At 39.0% G+C, this 17,407-nt stretch overlaps 2 non-coding genes across 2 annotated transcripts; both read left to right on the top strand.

Annotated features, from left to right (window-relative positions):
* Positions 1-263: 263 nt before the first annotated feature.
* On the top strand, positions 264-335 carry TRNAP-UGG (transfer RNA proline (anticodon UGG)). The gene has a single exon. It is a non-coding gene; the product is annotated as a tRNA-Pro (tRNA).
* An 11,563-nt stretch (positions 336-11,898) lies between these two features.
* TRNAR-UCG (transfer RNA arginine (anticodon UCG)) lies at positions 11,899-11,971 on the top strand. Its single transcript has one exon. It is a non-coding gene; the product is annotated as a tRNA-Arg (tRNA).
* Positions 11,972-17,407: the final 5,436 nt, after the last annotated feature.

Here is a 17,407-nt window from a genome sequence, read left to right as displayed (position 1 = left end):
TACGATGAGAAAATACCTCCACGAACTTTCAAAATGGTACAGAAACTCATTTCCGTTAAGTAGTTTCTTCTATAAGAATGAAGAAAAGTGTCTCCGATATAACGAACTGTTACCAAATCATTTTTCACTTTATGCATATACACAAAAAAGGAAAATGAGTTAAAACACTAATTATATACATTGTTCACCAAACACAAAGCGTTCTTCATTTGCACCATACCAACACAAGAGTTACATTGTCTGGCGCAAATATCCCATCAATCGGCCTGTTGGTCTAGGGGTATGATTCTCGCTTTGGGTGCGAGAGGTCCCGGGTTCAAATCCCGGACAGGCCCAATTTTTTTTACCTCCCTCCATACGATAGATGAATTTTTACGAGTATGTAATCAAATGTTTCGAAATTATTCCCTGGCTGTGTAATTAAGTAAGTATGTGTTATAAAGCCCCCGTGCCCTAGTCTTGAGTGCAGATCTCCACGCCCCCCTGGTGGCCCGCGTGGGAGGGAGGCCAGCAGTCGGTAGGTAAGCCAGGGCCCAATGTTGGGCTGTTGGGCTATAGGGTTACTAGAGAACCTAAAATATTGTTTGGAATACACATTGTGAATACCAAGAAATGTATCTTACTTCCGGGTATTTTGAGTTAGTGTTTTAAGTACACTTGATGCACACAGCAAGGCTAATCGGGACTGGATCTACATTTTCAAGTGGGATCCGAACCACTATATGCCTCCACCGGGTATCGAACCCGGGACCCCTTCATTGCAAGGCGACGACGCTACAACTATACGCCATCGGGGAGTGATCGTATTGAAGAGGGTAAAATAATTTGAAACCGGAAACCTTTTGAATATTATTATTCGCAATAATTTTCAGTATTGTAACTTAATTTTATGTCAGGAAATCAGGCCTGGATTTAGAGGAACTAGGTCTTGACGGGGAGAAATACTTTGATAAGAGCAACAAAATGTTGCATAACATGAAAAGTAAACCCATCATGTGAAGAAATGACCTAAAATTTATAACTAAAATTGCATATAGGAAAGCCTCAGGAAATCAGGATGTTCTTATTCCCGCGTAGTCGCCGAGGCAAATATGACACCAAATATGCATGAATGAGAAGAGTTGGAGTAAACTCCGTGGTGCACTGCGAAGGTTATTTAAATCCCACTGTTGCCAGTTTGCAAAGTAATAAATGATATGATTTTCTTGCTCGTTTCGCTCGTAATGCAACTTCAGGTAAGATTCACATCGAGCTTATGCTTATTGCTCACAAAGAGATATTACGATGTATTCGTGATGATCTGATATACAAATTTTTATGAGAGTCAAATGTCTATTTCCGAGGCATTATGGCAATGAAAAAAAAAAAAAAATTATAATGTCTGGTACAGTGGGATCCATGAGTATTACCGTGCAAATTGTCCACGACTATTTTCATTAACTTTTTTCTTACATCCCATGTGTTTTTAAGCGATGGATTTTTATGTATGCTGGTGCAGAAATTGTCAACAGCTTGTTTTGAGTTTTCTTTTAATTCTTGAAGCTCTTATCGGGTCAAATAAAGTGCACGAACATGGTGATGGACAATTTGCACAATAATACTAATGGATCCCACTGTACAGTATTACCGTGCAAATTGTCCATGACGATTTTCATTAATTTTTCTCTTACATCCTATGTGTTTTTAAGCGATGGATTTTTATGTATGCTGGTGCAGAAGTTGTCAACAGCTTGTTATTTTAATTCTTGAAGCTCTTATTGGGTCAAATAAAGTACACGAACATGGTGATGGGCAATTTGCACGGTAATACTCATGGATCCCACTGTACGTACAGGCGTCGATATGTGGGAAAGGGAAGACTTCCGAATAGTCGCTTACAAACATTGCCACGTGGCTTGTTGGCATTCAACTCTCAGATTCCGCAAATTAACAATGTTTTCAAATTTCTTTTACGAACATTATTGAACAGCTATGATAATAACAAAATAATATATTTATAAATGAAATGATACGTATTAACAATGATTCTTATAATGAAGAACATTTCCGAACGGCAGTTTTTTTTTTAAAAAAAAGGGGGATATTTTCGCGTTACGATTGCAGTTGGAAATAACTCGGGACAGGGATGAAAAATAATGGACTCTGCCCCGACTAAACAAGGATGTCTGATAGCCTTGCATCAATGGTTATAAAACTAAAATGACCAAATATTGTAGTTTGATTGAATTGTTGTTTTAAGACCACTTTATGCACAGAGAGGCTAATCGGGACTGGACCTACAGTTTGAAGTGGGATCCGAACCACTATGTGCCTCCACCGGGTATCGAACCCGGCTCTTCTTGATTACAAGGCGACGACGCTACCACTGCGCCATCGGGGACAGGCACGTAGGTATCTAGAAATATGTTTCGGGGGGGGGGGGGTTCCGACCCAAGTGTCTCAGGAATAATAATAATAGTAATGTTGAAATTAATTATATTAAATCAAATTAACACTAATTACAATACATAAATTAATATTATATTATTACACCAATAGGTAAAGGGGTGTAAGGGGTGCTCCTTCCGCGTAGTGCACCCAATAGTCAACCTCACTTCCACGTAGTACACCCTGGACCGCAGACTAACGAAGCTCTGGCGACTGGCCCCATAGGCAGTATAATTTTGTTTGTGTTGTCCTGTGTTTTGTCCTTATTTGTGCTGAGTGTTCCTTTACAGCCTCAACTTTTAACGAAAGTCAGAAGATTTTAATATTTTATGATTTTAGTTATGCAACGTTAGAGTTGTTATGTGTAACGATAAGGGGCTGGACCCCGTATAACGTGACGGGTGCAAAATAGCCTTAAATTCAAATTAAATCAAACCAATAGGTAAAACGAGGAAAGCGTGGGAGGGAAACCGGCAGTCGGTAGATAAGCCAAGGCCCTTCAGGGCTGTTGCGCAAAGGATTATTATATTTATAAGAATATAGATGTAACAGCGCATATTCATTACGTAGCTTATCTGTGGTTAAGATCGGAATAATTTACATAAAGACAAGTGTCCTGGCAATGAATTAATGTCAAATAGATGAATAATTGAATATTTATCGAATAACAAAAATGATGTTACATGTAGTTGGAGAAAAGCAGGTTTCTGATTAATATCTTATGCATATTATTTTGAGTAGATGTACATAAATCTTCTTTGCAATGCCATTCAGAGCCGTATGATCCCAATATAATCCTTGCCTCCTAAAAAGTTTAGAGGAAATTAATAACCATCGATTATGCAACAAATGCTAATATTTTCATTCCTTAATTTTAGTACTTGGTAAATCTTTCGGGGGTCCGTATAACGGTCAAATATTGAGTGACAAGTAATTAATCTAATTGCCCGTTAGTAGGAATTAATTGCAATTGGTAATATTAATATCCGTCGCGAATACAGGTGTCTAGCGAACTGTCTTAGCCAGCACTAAACCGCGTTTGGTAGAACCTGTCCCGCTTCCCGCGCTAGGGAGCGCTCAACAGTTTCGGTGTCAATGAGAAACGAGGAAAAAATCGTCTGCTGGGCAGCGAGGAGCGAATGAAAGCCAGAAGAGAGGCGTTTACGTAGACGCTGTTGCGACGTTGCGTATTTTAATTGGCTGCCTGGCTTTGACTTTCCCCAGCACGGAAACTGTTGAGCGCTCCCTAGCGCGGGAAGCGGGACAGGTTCTACCAAACGCGGTATAGCTTGCTCAACCACCGTCTTCGCCCGAATTCGGATTTACATGCATTCTTATGGGAATATCAAGAAAAATGCAACTTCTAAACCAATGGACCGAATTGGATGAGATTTCAACCAGCGGAAGACCACATCATGAAAGTACTGATTCCAAGATTTGATCCTAATCAGAACAGAACTACGGGAGTTATGAATTATTAAAGATTCATCGCTGGATTGAAAGGGAGAAGCTACCCTACTGAGTTGGCCTTGCTTTTCGTGACTGAATACAAAAGAGGAAGAGTTAGCCTAATCTCTGCGCGAGGGGCTGCTGCCAGGGGTTAAGGACCGGAGTGAGCATTGACCAGGATAGGAGGACAACGGTCAAAGCACCAGAAACAATAAACAAGCACCTGATCATAGAGGGTAGCGCGTCACCACGTTCAAATCTGGAATAAAAGGGATGATTTGGAATAGCGAGACACAGTTTTGACACAGTTTTGCCTACAATCGCCACCGGAGTGTGAGCTACGCGCGACCGAGCTGCGAGTTGCAAGCAGACTCGAGGTCTGGATTTGTTTTTCCTCGAGTGAGTGTTTCAGAGCCATGGAGTAGAGCAGAATAGAACCAGGGGGTCCTTCTCCCCCTCGCCGTCAACGCATCCGTGCACATACGTGTGGTTATGTGAGAATAACGCCAGACACGTCCACCTGTGTCAATCGTCCGAAACAACGTCCAAAGTAGTGAAAGTTAATAACATTTGATATCCATGTGAAACCGCGAATGGCTCATCGCGTATGTTCGTCTCATCGCCCAAGTCACGTATCTGTACTTACGAGTGACCGCGAAGAACTGACCTATTATTGCGCAAGTTGTCGTATGGAGTCGACAGTGGGCGTGTACCGTCCTGGACGTCCCTGCGAAGTGAACGAGTGAAGCCAGGATCCGATGATGCCAGATGGAACTGCCGACTGATCCACTTTCGCCAACCAGGATAACCGCGAGGTGCAACAATGGAGTGTGGAGGACTTCCAAAACTATAGTACCACTTTCAACCAACCCAGGTCAGAGGGAATGCAGCGAAGGTAAGATCCTACCATGCGCGTGTGTGAGAGAGATGACGACTATCTACCGCGAATCTGCGTGAATCAAATCATTGCATAACTTAAATCAGTGCTATGGCAACCCTAGACATCTGTTTTCCGGCGGAATAATCAATTTAAAGATGAGAGTTTATGTTAACAGCAAACAATAGTTCATTGAATATATTCATACCTTCAGAAAAGATAGAAGGGGTTCGCACAAGGAACAATTATTCACTTTATACTTAAAATCCTAAACGATAAATTGTAAAAGGCAATGTAGCCAAGACAGAGCAAGAGTATGGTCAAAGTAGTAATTAATCTAACCTTTGTATTTGTGATATTGTCGCAATATGCCATAGAATGAGAGAATGAATGTGAGATCGAGTGAAAGAGGGCAAGATGTACTGTGTATTTATCTGTGCTTTAATATATGTGTATATTCAGAAACACCGTAGTATTATGTAACGTCATTTCAGGTATTTAAAATCAAATCCTCCTAGGTTTATTCTCGGTAACTCCGACTGTTAGGCACTTATCCTGACCGTATTATAATTCATGTAATGTTTAATTCGCCCAGCAGGTGAGGCGAGAGATTCTTCGTTGTTGCGTTGCTAAACTCAGTTCAGTTGAGTTAATTGAGTTAATTAGTTAGTTATTAAATTAGCAGCCCGTAACATCCGAACCCCTGAACCCCCATAAATACGTCCTTCCTGTCCTTCAAAGCCGTATGATCCCAATATAAGCCTTGTCTTCCATTAAGTTCAGAGGAAATTATACAACAAATGCTAAACGAGTATTTTCATTATTTAATTTTCGTACTTAATAAGTCTTCCGGGTGTGCGTGTGGGGGGTCTGGACCCCCTAAATACGTCCTTGATCGGGGAGGCCCCAAAATATTGTAGAATGCAGATTTCTGAAGCCTACATGTCTCCAAAAAACAACCCATGTGCTAGGACAAAATCAAAATTCTTGCAAACTCTGAAAAATCGTCAGTTATTTTCTTAGATTCTATAGGATTTCATTAAAATATTTGATACTTCGAGAGGGGGCATGGTTCCTTTACCTCCCCCCTCCCTTCTACCTTCGATACGAACCTGGTAGCTTGCAATGCTTTTAGCTCCTATATTGAATCGCCTACCATCTAGTAGCTAATATTGGAACTACTTTAAACAGTCACTTCTCGTGCTGACCTCTGGTGGAAGATCTTGAAACTACTTTCCTTCTTTCTTCTTTGACTGAAAACTGACTTCCTTTCGATCAGAATCTTAAGTTCTTGTTTTTGTTTCGGTCGCGTAAGGCGCTGTGCTGTGCTTTGGCTGCGGGACGGTATGGGTTCGAGTCCGCCCGAGTTCAATCTGTGTTCTCGGCCTCCTGTGTATACAGTGGCGTGCCCAAAGGGGAAGGGGTTTGGTGGGGGTTATAACCCTCCTTTTGGTCCAGTATTTCTAAAAAAAGAAAGCAAAAGAAGAACGCCAAAGACAGGAAAATATAGCAAAATGAAGACTGACTACTAAAAAAATGTACACATAACTCCTTCCACTGTGTGCATAGGACCGGTGGCAACCCACCATCGTGAGGAAATTGGGGAGCTATGAGTGAGTAGCGTGGGGGTTCGACGTGCTGACCCCACGTCACCCCCATTACCGGTTGAAGATCTCCACACCTGTAGGTAGGATTGCGGGAGGGAGACTGGCAGTCGGCAGATAGGCCAAGGCCCTTCTACTTCTAGGCCCGTCGATCATGGGTTATAGTGAATGAAATATTTACTATTTTGTCAGCCAGAATGTTATCGAAAATATTAAACTCGCATATTTTACGATTTTTGTGGTGTTAGTCACAGATTACGTGATGTTGAACGTTGCAAGAAACAGTTTGTGCAGTGGAGGTGACAGATTTTCTAGAATGAGTAGGCACTGGATGACAGCAAAAGGTTTGGGTGGACACATCCCGGGTTCAGTCTCGGGAAATTTCGACCTGTGTATAGGGCCGGTGGCAACCCACCATCGTGAGGAAATTGGGGAGCTTCGAATGAGTAAGCGTAATCCGGTCACGGAGACCTACTATAACGCCTGGGGATACGTCGGGCTGACTCCCCGACTATTCCAATCCTGGTTGAAGATCTCCACGCTTAGAGGTGACGAAGGAAAGCGTGGGAGGGAGACCGGCAGTCGGTAGGTACGCCAAGGCCCTTCACGGGCTGCCGCGCAGAGGATTATAACAATAATCCTGAAATAAATACGTATTTTGATATTAACTTTGCTATTACGTGATGCAGACAATTAATATTCTCATCATATTTGTCAGTAACAATATACTTTCATCTAATTTTAAACACGAAATTTTTCTGTTACATAGAGAACCATGGGGTAACATTTTTAATTATGTTGTAATTGTAAAAAATAAGGTCGTCCTTACATATACGAGGAACGATACATCTGGCTGTGGTTTCAAATAAATTTCCATGCATAACATGTAAACACGAGTCAATCAAAAAAAGTTATTTTGGAATGTAAAAGTTTAAAACATTTTTTAAAGATAATTTGGCAAAATTTCGGGAGGGCACGGACCCTGTAAGCCCATGCCTGGCTACGGCAGTGTAAACCACACTTGAAGAGAATATATATCCTGAATATTTGCTACATATGAGAGAGAATCCCAATATAAAGATGCTTGAGTTACACGTGTAAATAATAATAATAATAATAATAATAATAATAATAATAATAATAATAACAATAAGCCCCACTCAAGGGCGTATCCAGGGGGGCCAGATACTATGCTAGATTCAGCATTGTCAGTATAGTATTCTGTGTGTGTGTGTGCACGGTTTGTGGATTCCGAAAATAACAGCCACTAAATTTTTTTTTAGTTTTTCACTGGGTAGTGATATATCAGCTGAAAATCTGACTTGAGTGAGAAACTGTTTGTACAGTAAGTGATGTTTGTGTTTTTTTTTTAGAAATAATACATGCAGAGGTGAAATACTAAAAACAAATATATTGCACTATGTACCAGATAGTAAAAACAAAGTACTGTTAGTGTGTGGACATGGACGTCCGCATATGATTTTTTTCCAGGGAGGGGTAACGAAGATATTTTTCCGGGGGGGGGGGCAAACAAGGTATATTTTCCGCAATAATAGTGTTGTTCCGTCAAAAAAAAACATTGCTTAAATTTGAATTGATTATGTTCGTGCAATAATTAACACGTATTATTCTGGCTGAAATGAAATTATGTGTGAAATACATAATTTTTGGTTGACTTTCATTTTCTAGGGGGCCCCCATCCTTCCAGACGCCCATGTGTGGTGAACTTGATTTATAGAAGAAGTCTATTCACTTCATGTTTATGTAAAATGCCTTAAACCTTGTCAGTTAAGTGAGTGAGCCATCTCAAGCGATCTTCCAGCCGCAGTTAAAAAGTAGGGACCTTCTTAATTGTACTCTTTATCTGAGAAAAGCTTTTCAATTTCACTGCACAGTTGTCAAAGTATTGAGAGCCCTTCATCACATTTTAGCCTCGGTTTTTTCTTACCGAAGAGACATCACAAAACTGCTTCAGAGACTTCGGGAGATTTTAGATGAAAAGTTCAGCAACATATTTCAAACTGCTTCTGAAAAGTGTCAACAGACATTCAATTCTGAAATTACAATTTAAAAAAAAAAAATAACTTGCCTCATACTATTACAGGGTGACTACTCTATGACCATGATAAAATTCAAGTATAATTCCCGGTTTTCAAGGCAAATTTTCAAAAAATGCAAGGCCACAAGCAGATGTTTTCTCTATTTCAACCTAGCGTATTACTGCCTCTCAACACCCACACACACGCACCAGAGGCACAACCACGAACTATTGTCGGGGGGGGGACTACCAGGATAAACGTACCAATAATAATAATAATAATAATAATGACATTATTATGACTATTATTATTATTATTAGTAGTAGTAGTAGTGGTAGTGTCAAAGACGTTATCATCATCCTCGTAAATTACAAACAAGGTGGTAGAAGTCGGTGTTAAAGCATTTGTATTGGAACAAACGATTTTAAACATTAAAAAAAAAGTTCAGTTTCACATTCATTAATAATGGAAAACAAGTACACAAACTGTATTTATGAATGGCAATGCATGATAAATGCACTCAGAATATTATTCTTTTTGTACATATAACATGTATAACTTTCATGTACAACATATTGTTTTACACATATTCAAAATGGTAAAGGTAAAGGTAAAGTGTTCCCCTGTGCATAGCACCACGCCATGAAGGCGTATAGGGGGTGTGGGGGTAACGCCCCACACTTTCTTGATCCGGTCGTGAGTGGGGGTGATGTGATCAGCATCACGCCTCTGACCGCCTTTACCCCCCAGGGTTTCCCCCAGGTACCCATGTTATTCGACGCTGGGTGGGCGCCGGGGCCGCTTCCACCGTTAGAAAAGTTCCCGGATTTGAACCGGCCGGAAACCCAGGACCTTGAGCATGGTAGTCAGACGCGTTACCGACAGTGATGTAAAATAAGAAAATACATGCCAACACTAAATTGTGTACGCATTCAAAGTTTCTTTAATATATATATATATATATGCCCACAGCATATAAGTCTATTATTTATATTCATTACATAATCAATTCGTCCACCTCATAACAAACCAACAGCAAAAAATGATATAAATTGTCTCTCAAATGTGCACGGTCCTTTTCCTCCCAAGAATTGTTCATGCATTTAAGACAAAATTCATTAAGATAAGTCTTATTTCTGTCTCTGACAATTTACAATGCATTACAGAAAACAATCATATTGCGAGTGAAGCGAACAAGAACATTTTTAATCTTTTTTTTTTCAAACTGAAAACAATATTGCTTTAATAGGGCGCAAATAATTTCACGAGGCGCCATGGCATTCTCTCTTTTACAACTTTTATCATTTAGACTGTTCGGCGGCCAGGGCCTACTCCCGCCGCTTCTGGGCTACAGCTCTGAACTTGACGAGACTAAAAAAGCAGGTATTGCGAGATAAGCGAGCGAAAAACGTTTATGAAATGTATTTTTATTTGCATAAAATTTAAAATCGAGGGGGATAATTGCCCCTCTGTGCCCTCTGCAGGTGCCCTTGGCCATCAATGTTTACCCCCCTTGCCCTCCTTAGAATTGATTTCCATTCAAGGTTGGGGGGGGGGGATGTCCGCTGCCGCACTGTAGTTGCGCCACTGATATGCACACACAAATATAGTAACAATATGAAGTGTCTGTGATTCCAATGTATCCAAAAATTCTAATTTAATTAGGTCTAAACTGTATATTTAAAACATTTAATTTGAGGTCCTTAGTTTACATTTGCCATTTCACGTACTCAGACTCGAAATACATCTACAAACAGAAGTTACACAAATGTAGTATATATTCTCACCTGCGAAAAATTGTTAATTATGTAAGAATTTCAAACTCAAATCTACCTTCAAGAAATCTTATCTTGCAATAATCTTCCGTCTGTCAGATTGCTCTACGAAGGACAGTAACAAAGTAAACAGATCAAGAGAATTCTGTTTTATTTTTCACACAACATTATTTTCCTTCCTCGATAAAAATAAAAACAACTGTGAAAATCTTGCGTCAGGGCATTTATCAATATGTATAAATTCAATAGGATTTGGATTAATAAAAGTTGCAATTTTTCACGTCTACGGACAAAAATTCAAGTAGAATCCACGCATTATTCCCGGAGCCAATAATTCACGCAGAATTCCCGGAATTCCCGATGATTAGCCACTCTGAATTATTATAGGGAGTGCCATTGGCCTTGGGGGATCGGCACCCCCAAATTTTATTTCTGGATGCGCCCCTGTCCCTGGGCCCATTAGACACGCGCGAATAGATGGAGGGCACCCCACGAGAAAAGTAAGGGAGCGAATTGACAATATAGAGAAAGTCTCCAATTTTGTTAATTTTCGGTATACTAACTAATTTTGGCCTCCTAATCACGAATCTGTTGTAAAAAACCGGGGGTCACGTCTGGAAATTTGAAAAAAGCCGATTGAATTTTTTTATATATAAAGGTGTATATGCGTAGTTTTACGAACGAAAATGTATATGCGTAGTTTTACGAACGAAAATGTAATCTCCTGTCATTGTTTCCAATTACAAGAAAATGATTTATGGTGTTCAATTCTAGTGCGAACTCTATTTTTTTTCGATGAATTTAGGGGTGAAATGAGTGCTAATGGAACCTAACCTAACAGGCCTAACCTAACCTCGTGTGAATGGTTCGTGGGGCTACCCGTGGATGGTTTTTGGGGCTAACGATGTTTCGTCAAAATGTACAATTTTCAGACGTGACCCCCGGTTTTTTACAACAGATTCGTGATTAGGAGGCCAAAATTTGTTAGTATACCGAAAATTAACAAAATTGGAGACTTTACCAAAGTAAGTTTACCCTGAATGAAAGAAAAAACAAAATCAAGTTTAATTTGAACACAAAATGTAACCCAATACACGAAATTTAAAAAGTACACACCTTTTTGATCAGTGGTGTGGCAAGGATTTTCGAAGAGGGGACGGCGACTGCGGGACGGCATGGGTTCGATCCCGGGTTTAGTCTCGGGAAATTTCGACCTGTGTATAGGGCCGGTGGCAACCCACCATCGTGAGGAAATTGGGGAGCTTCGAATGAGTAAGCGTAATCCGGTCACGGAGACCTACTATAACGGCTGGGGATACGTGGGGCTGACCCCCCGACTATTCCAATGCTGGTTGAAGATCTCCACGCTTAGAGGTGACGAAGGGAAGCGTGGGAGGGAGACTGGCAGTCGGTAGGTAAGCCAAGGCCCTTCATGGGCTGTTGCGCAAAGGATTTTATTTATTATTATTGGTTTTATGACCGAAGGAAAATGTTTGGCCATTGACATTTTCCCTGCAATTTTTTTTAGTAATTCTTTGTGAAGGGGAGAGAGGGCTATGAATGTTTTAACGAAACAAGAAATTACAAAAAAAATATATATATACACTCTTATAACTCATACCGTGCTGCATTTTCAAATGTAGGAAAAATAGTTGTAGGTTTCGGGAGAGTTCGACATTCTTCGGCCTGCTTCAATATCATTCCAGACCCTGGCCTCGTTTTGGTGTGACCGTGTGGCCTAATGGATAAGGCGTCGGACTTCGGATCCGAAGATTGCAGGTTCGAGTCCTGTCACGGTCGCAAAAATACTTTTTTTTCTTTCCTTCTACCAAAAAGTTTAGAATGTAATTTTCATTTGTTTTTAATTCACAAGTTCACGTGCCTCAAACTTTCTTTTCCACTGAATAAAAAAAAGAAAAGAAATCGGGACATCTCGCGTGCATTGGAGACCAAAGTACTGCAGTGGCGACCTTTGCTAGACACCCGCATCGTTGACAGTTCTAGCAGTGGCCACCAGAGTGAAGCTGTGAAGCAGCCTCCGTATAAAATCAGTCTGAAGTCAGCGCCTCTAGTGGCGATTCCATTACCTTGCTGGTCTAATCACGAATATCAAAGTTAACGTGAAAATATCCCCGTGTATTCTGAATCTATCGATCATACCACCTCAATAATTATTATATTGAACAAGGTGAGGACATTTAATGAAAAAGCATGTTGAAACATGAAGGACAGTCATCGCATGGTAACGGGATGTTTTTATATTTATCCAAGGGACGTTTAAAATGCAGCGTCATAAATTTCACTACACACAGTTTGATTGATTGATTCTCATTGGGTTGGTGTTTTAAGTCCACTTTATGCACAGTAATTGGGACTGGACCTACAGTTTAAAGTGGAATCCGAACCACTACGTGCCTCCACCGAGTATCGAACTCGGGACCACATTACACACAGTAATTGAGCTTTCAGCAGTTTTATTCCTTTTTCTCTATGGGGGATAGTCCTGGATAAACAAAAAAAACAAAAACGATCTGACAATTCGATTATTGAAGGCGGGTATGGAACTTCCGGTTTGGTCAAGTTCCCATTGCAGATATTAAGGACAATATTAAAGGGTATTTCATAAAGTGCGCAGTTTTTGAAAATGCAATAACTCAGCCAAAATTGCATGAAAGTTGACATTTTTATTTTTATTATTGTACACATTCACTACGATTTAATAATTCAAAAGTGAAAAGTGTCCAGCATATGCCCGTATGCGATTTAAAAGTGAAAAATGATGTCTGGCATATGTCCATATGGCATATTTCTTCGTTTCGCATGATCGGTTGCTTTGATCTCTTGCGTCAACTGAACCTCCTTGTAAGGGTGCATATGAAGGTCTTCTTTCAGTATTCGTTGCACTTAGGATACCGATATCCCCAACTGTTGTGAACGACGGCGAAGTCACTTCACGGGGCTAACATTCACACGTCTTGCACTACTGCAATGTTTTCATCTGTGCGACGACTACGTTTTTGCCCAGGTGAATTTATGGTTGCAACTGACCAGGATATCTCGAATTTCTTCACCAACCTCCTAACTGTAGTTGCACGGGGGGCATAGTTACGTCCGAAGATCGCGCGAAGATTACGAACTCTCTGTGCATAATACTGCAGTTTCTGTAATGCGTTTTCAAGATAATGACGCGTTGCTCGATAGTGAACCGCTCCATGGCAACTAAACTGAACAAATGACAAGAAATTGCTCAAGTAATAATCGGAGTGATCAGAGATTGCGTAAGTGATAAAAACAGTGTAGCCAACCTTCAAACAAACAAATGACAAGCGATTTAAAAACTGAGCACTTTATGAAACACCCTTTAATATTTTCCAAGGCAATTTTGATTTACTACCAAAAGTTTCGTTTTTGATACGATTTCTGCAGGTGAAGTAACGCTTACATTAGCCTAATTATAAACATTGAAATAATTAATTCTTTTACATTTTATAGTTACTATATCTACTGAAATGCACAGTTATTGTATTTTGCAACTGTCATTCAGGAAACAATTTTAGAAGTTAGAAAATATACTCATAAAGTTTATATTGTGTGTGACCTCGTCTAAAATTAGAATTTTTGAATTCATAAAACTGTGGAACCTCCTCGGATTGAATGGTAGATTATGAACGTGAATAACCTGGTTCCTGCATTTTTTAACTCATTTTTTTTCGATCTAATGCATTTTTTACATTGATTACTCTGTTCAAATACTAACCAAGTGAACTTTATTTCTGTTATCAACAATAAAAACAACAAACTTTCTGCTTTTTTGTAACTTGAAATGAACGATACCAATTTCCAGGGGGATGGGGACGGTCAACGGACCCGTTCGACACTCCCTCCCGACCCTCATGGAGAAAACGCTTAACTACAGCCAAAATGCAAATTCGTTCTAATATGATTATAAACAGTTCCAACTTTTAAATTTAGTGAACACATGAGCGTTAGACAATTATAATTTTCGAAACACGTAAAATATTTATCCTGTATTGATTCAAAGAACTTATTTAATGAAACACTTGGGTTCGAACATCTTTATATTAACTCCATTACACATGTATAAAAAAATCAACAACCAGTAACTATAACAACAATAATATATATGGCTGTTTCAGACCATGGCTTCATAACGTAAACTAATATATAACAATATTCCCCTTGGTTACAAAATGAAACATAATAATAACAATAATCTTAACATTTCTAATCTGGTTCATATCTGCAAGGTGGTTTATGTATCCTTGCAGACCTTCGTGGAAATGCAGCTGCTTCAGTGGACTCTTGTTTCGAACATCCTGGCTTCTCCAGGCCCTGCATACCTCCTTGTCTCTGCTGCTCCATTTCTTCATTGTGAGCCACAGAAGGTAATTCCATATAGTCCAAGTTAGCAAATTGATTTTGCTCACCACCAAACTCTTCAGTACATCGTGTTGAGCGTTCACCATAACCATATCTTCCACTATCGTTCCTTCTGGAAATCTCGGGCTTCAAAAATGAAAAATGAACATTTCTTGTGTAATTGTCCCTCTTAACTTTGAAAATTGAGTGCGATAATTGTCCTACTATCTCGCCTTTTTCATACTGCTTTCTTTCTGGACAATAATAATATACTCCAGATCCTTTCTTATAATGCTCTGCCTCATAAATAACCCTTGTTCTATCATTATGAATTAATTTATTGGCGTTTACTTTGTATGAAAATAAAATTTCATTTGGTGATTTCCCCATAATCACATTTACAGTATTGTTGTGATAGAACAACATTCTCTTTAAGAATTTATCTACAGAAGCATTGCGTCTGTTGACGTTGCCTTTTGTTATCTCTCCTGTTAAAAGTCATGTACCTTTTGATGATTTGTACGTGCCTTTCAACTTCTCCATTTGCACATGGTCTATATGGTGGACTGTTAATTAATTTTATTCCATGATTGATACAAAATCTCTGGAAATCCCTGCTGGCCAATGGAGGGCCACCATCAGAACATATGGTATTTGGTATTCCAAATATGGAAAAAATGATTTGTCAACTTCTCAACAGTTTCTTCAGCCGTTAAATGAACAACTTGCCAAACATTTACGTATTTACTAAATGCATCCACTAAAATAAGAAATTTATATCCATGGAAGAAAAAATGATCTATGTGTACTCTGTGAAATGGTTCATTTTCAGGCTTCCATGAAACATACTTTTGTTTATTTGGTGCTCTTGAATGTCTTCTGCACACATCGCACGACAGAACATAATTCTCTATATTCTCTGGTTCATGCTCGGCCACCAAAAGTACTTTCTTGCAACATGTTTGGACTTCACAACTCCAGAATGAAATTTGTGCAAGTGTTGTAGAACCTTATTTCTCAATAATTTTGGCACTACAATTCGCTCACCATGGCATAACGTTCCATTATTGCAATTTAAGACATTTTTATTCTGAGAATAAATTTTCAATTCTCCAACTTCTTTACGTGCTATATTCCTCCAATCCTTCACTGTGTATTCATATGCTAGTAACAATGTTTCATCCTGTTTCATTGCTTCAATTACTTCTTCAACTCTTAAAGGATCTTCACTCATCAATGTCTCATTATCCAAAAAATAAATAGGTAAATCCTCTTCTTCATTCACTAAACATGACACAGGTAATCTGGACAAAACATCAGCTATCCCTACATTCTTCGTGTAATGAATGGAATAATCATAATTTGCTAGAAGTAACCTCCATCTTTGCCATCTCATAGATACTGCAGGAGAAATTGCTTTGTCCGGATCTAATATCGATTTACCTGTTGAAGAATCTGTTAGAATTTTAAATTTGTTTCCTGCCAAATATATATGAAAATGTTTTATACCTTCCACTACTGCCAAACTTTCCTTGTCAGCTTGAGAGTAACTTTTCTGACTATCTGTTAAAGTAGCTGAAAAACATGCAATAGGTTTCAGCACTCCTTCTATTTCATGTGTCAACTGACAACCTATCCCATAGCCACTTGCATCCGTGACTAAAACTAATGGCAATCGAGTGTCAAATGCTACTAAAACAGGTGCAGAAACTAATAGCTGCTTAACTAGCTGAAACTCCCTCTCACACATTCTTCATTCCAAAACCATTGTACACTCTTCTTTTGCAATAAATAAAGATTAGGTATCCTAGAACTCAAATTAGGCAAAAATCGTGCATGATACGCCACTAAACCCATGAATGTCGCAAATTCCTTTTTATTCTCAGGCAACTAACATTTTAACACTGCCTGAACATGTTCATTTGTAGGTAAAATTCCATATTCCGTGAATTTCCTTCCTAGAAAATTTACTTCATGAACAAAAAATTCAGACCTGCAAATTTACTTTCACATTGTACTGCATCAATCTTTCCAAAACTAATACAGTTAGTTTGTAACAGTCATACAATGCATCTGCTCCTAAAAGAATGTCATCAATAAATGATACCACTCCATCAATACCACCAAGTATTGTATCCATGGCTCTTTGAAATACTTAAGAACTTATTTTAGTTCCAAATGGTAAACGTTTATGTATATACAAATGACCTTCATTTACAATGGTAAGAACACGTTGAGACTTTTCTTCGACTAATAATTGATGAAAAGCTGAACGTAGATCAATCTTCGTATACCACTTGTGTGAACCTAACTTATGATAAAGCTCGTCAAAAGTTGGAAGTGGATATTGTAAAGTATCTACATTTGGATTTACAGTTTTGCTATAGTCAGCACATACACGAATACTTCCATCTGCTTTTCGCACAGGAACTACAGGACTACTCCAATCAGAACTTTCTATTTCTTCTAAGATTCCTTGCTGGCACAAATCTTTTATTGCCTTGCCTACTTCATCACGCATAAAGTAAGGTAGATTGTAACCTTTCCTTTTCACAGGTACAAATCCAGGCTTCAATGGAATTCTAACATTAATATTTCTTATGGGTTCTGAAATGTCATTATTGAACAAAATTTTAAATTTTACTAAAATATCAGATTTCAACTTCGCTGATTCCCCATTTGATGTGTCTGTGTACAAGCTCCTTGTAATACTATTCCAAAATATTTTGTCCATTTGCCCTTGTACAGTATCAATTACCAAACTTCTCCAATCGCCAAAGAGAATACGCAATCCTGCTCGACCAAGTATAGGTTTTAAATCATTTAAATCTCTATGAACGTGTGTAACATGGTTCC

This window comes from Lepisma saccharinum, chromosome 9 (genome assembly GCF_977018435.1).
Source record: "Lepisma saccharinum chromosome 9, izLepSacc3.1, whole genome shotgun sequence".
In the NCBI taxonomy this organism is placed as follows: Eukaryota; Metazoa; Arthropoda; class Insecta; order Zygentoma; family Lepismatidae; genus Lepisma; species Lepisma saccharinum.
This window is presented reverse-complemented; position numbering and strand designations above follow the sequence as displayed.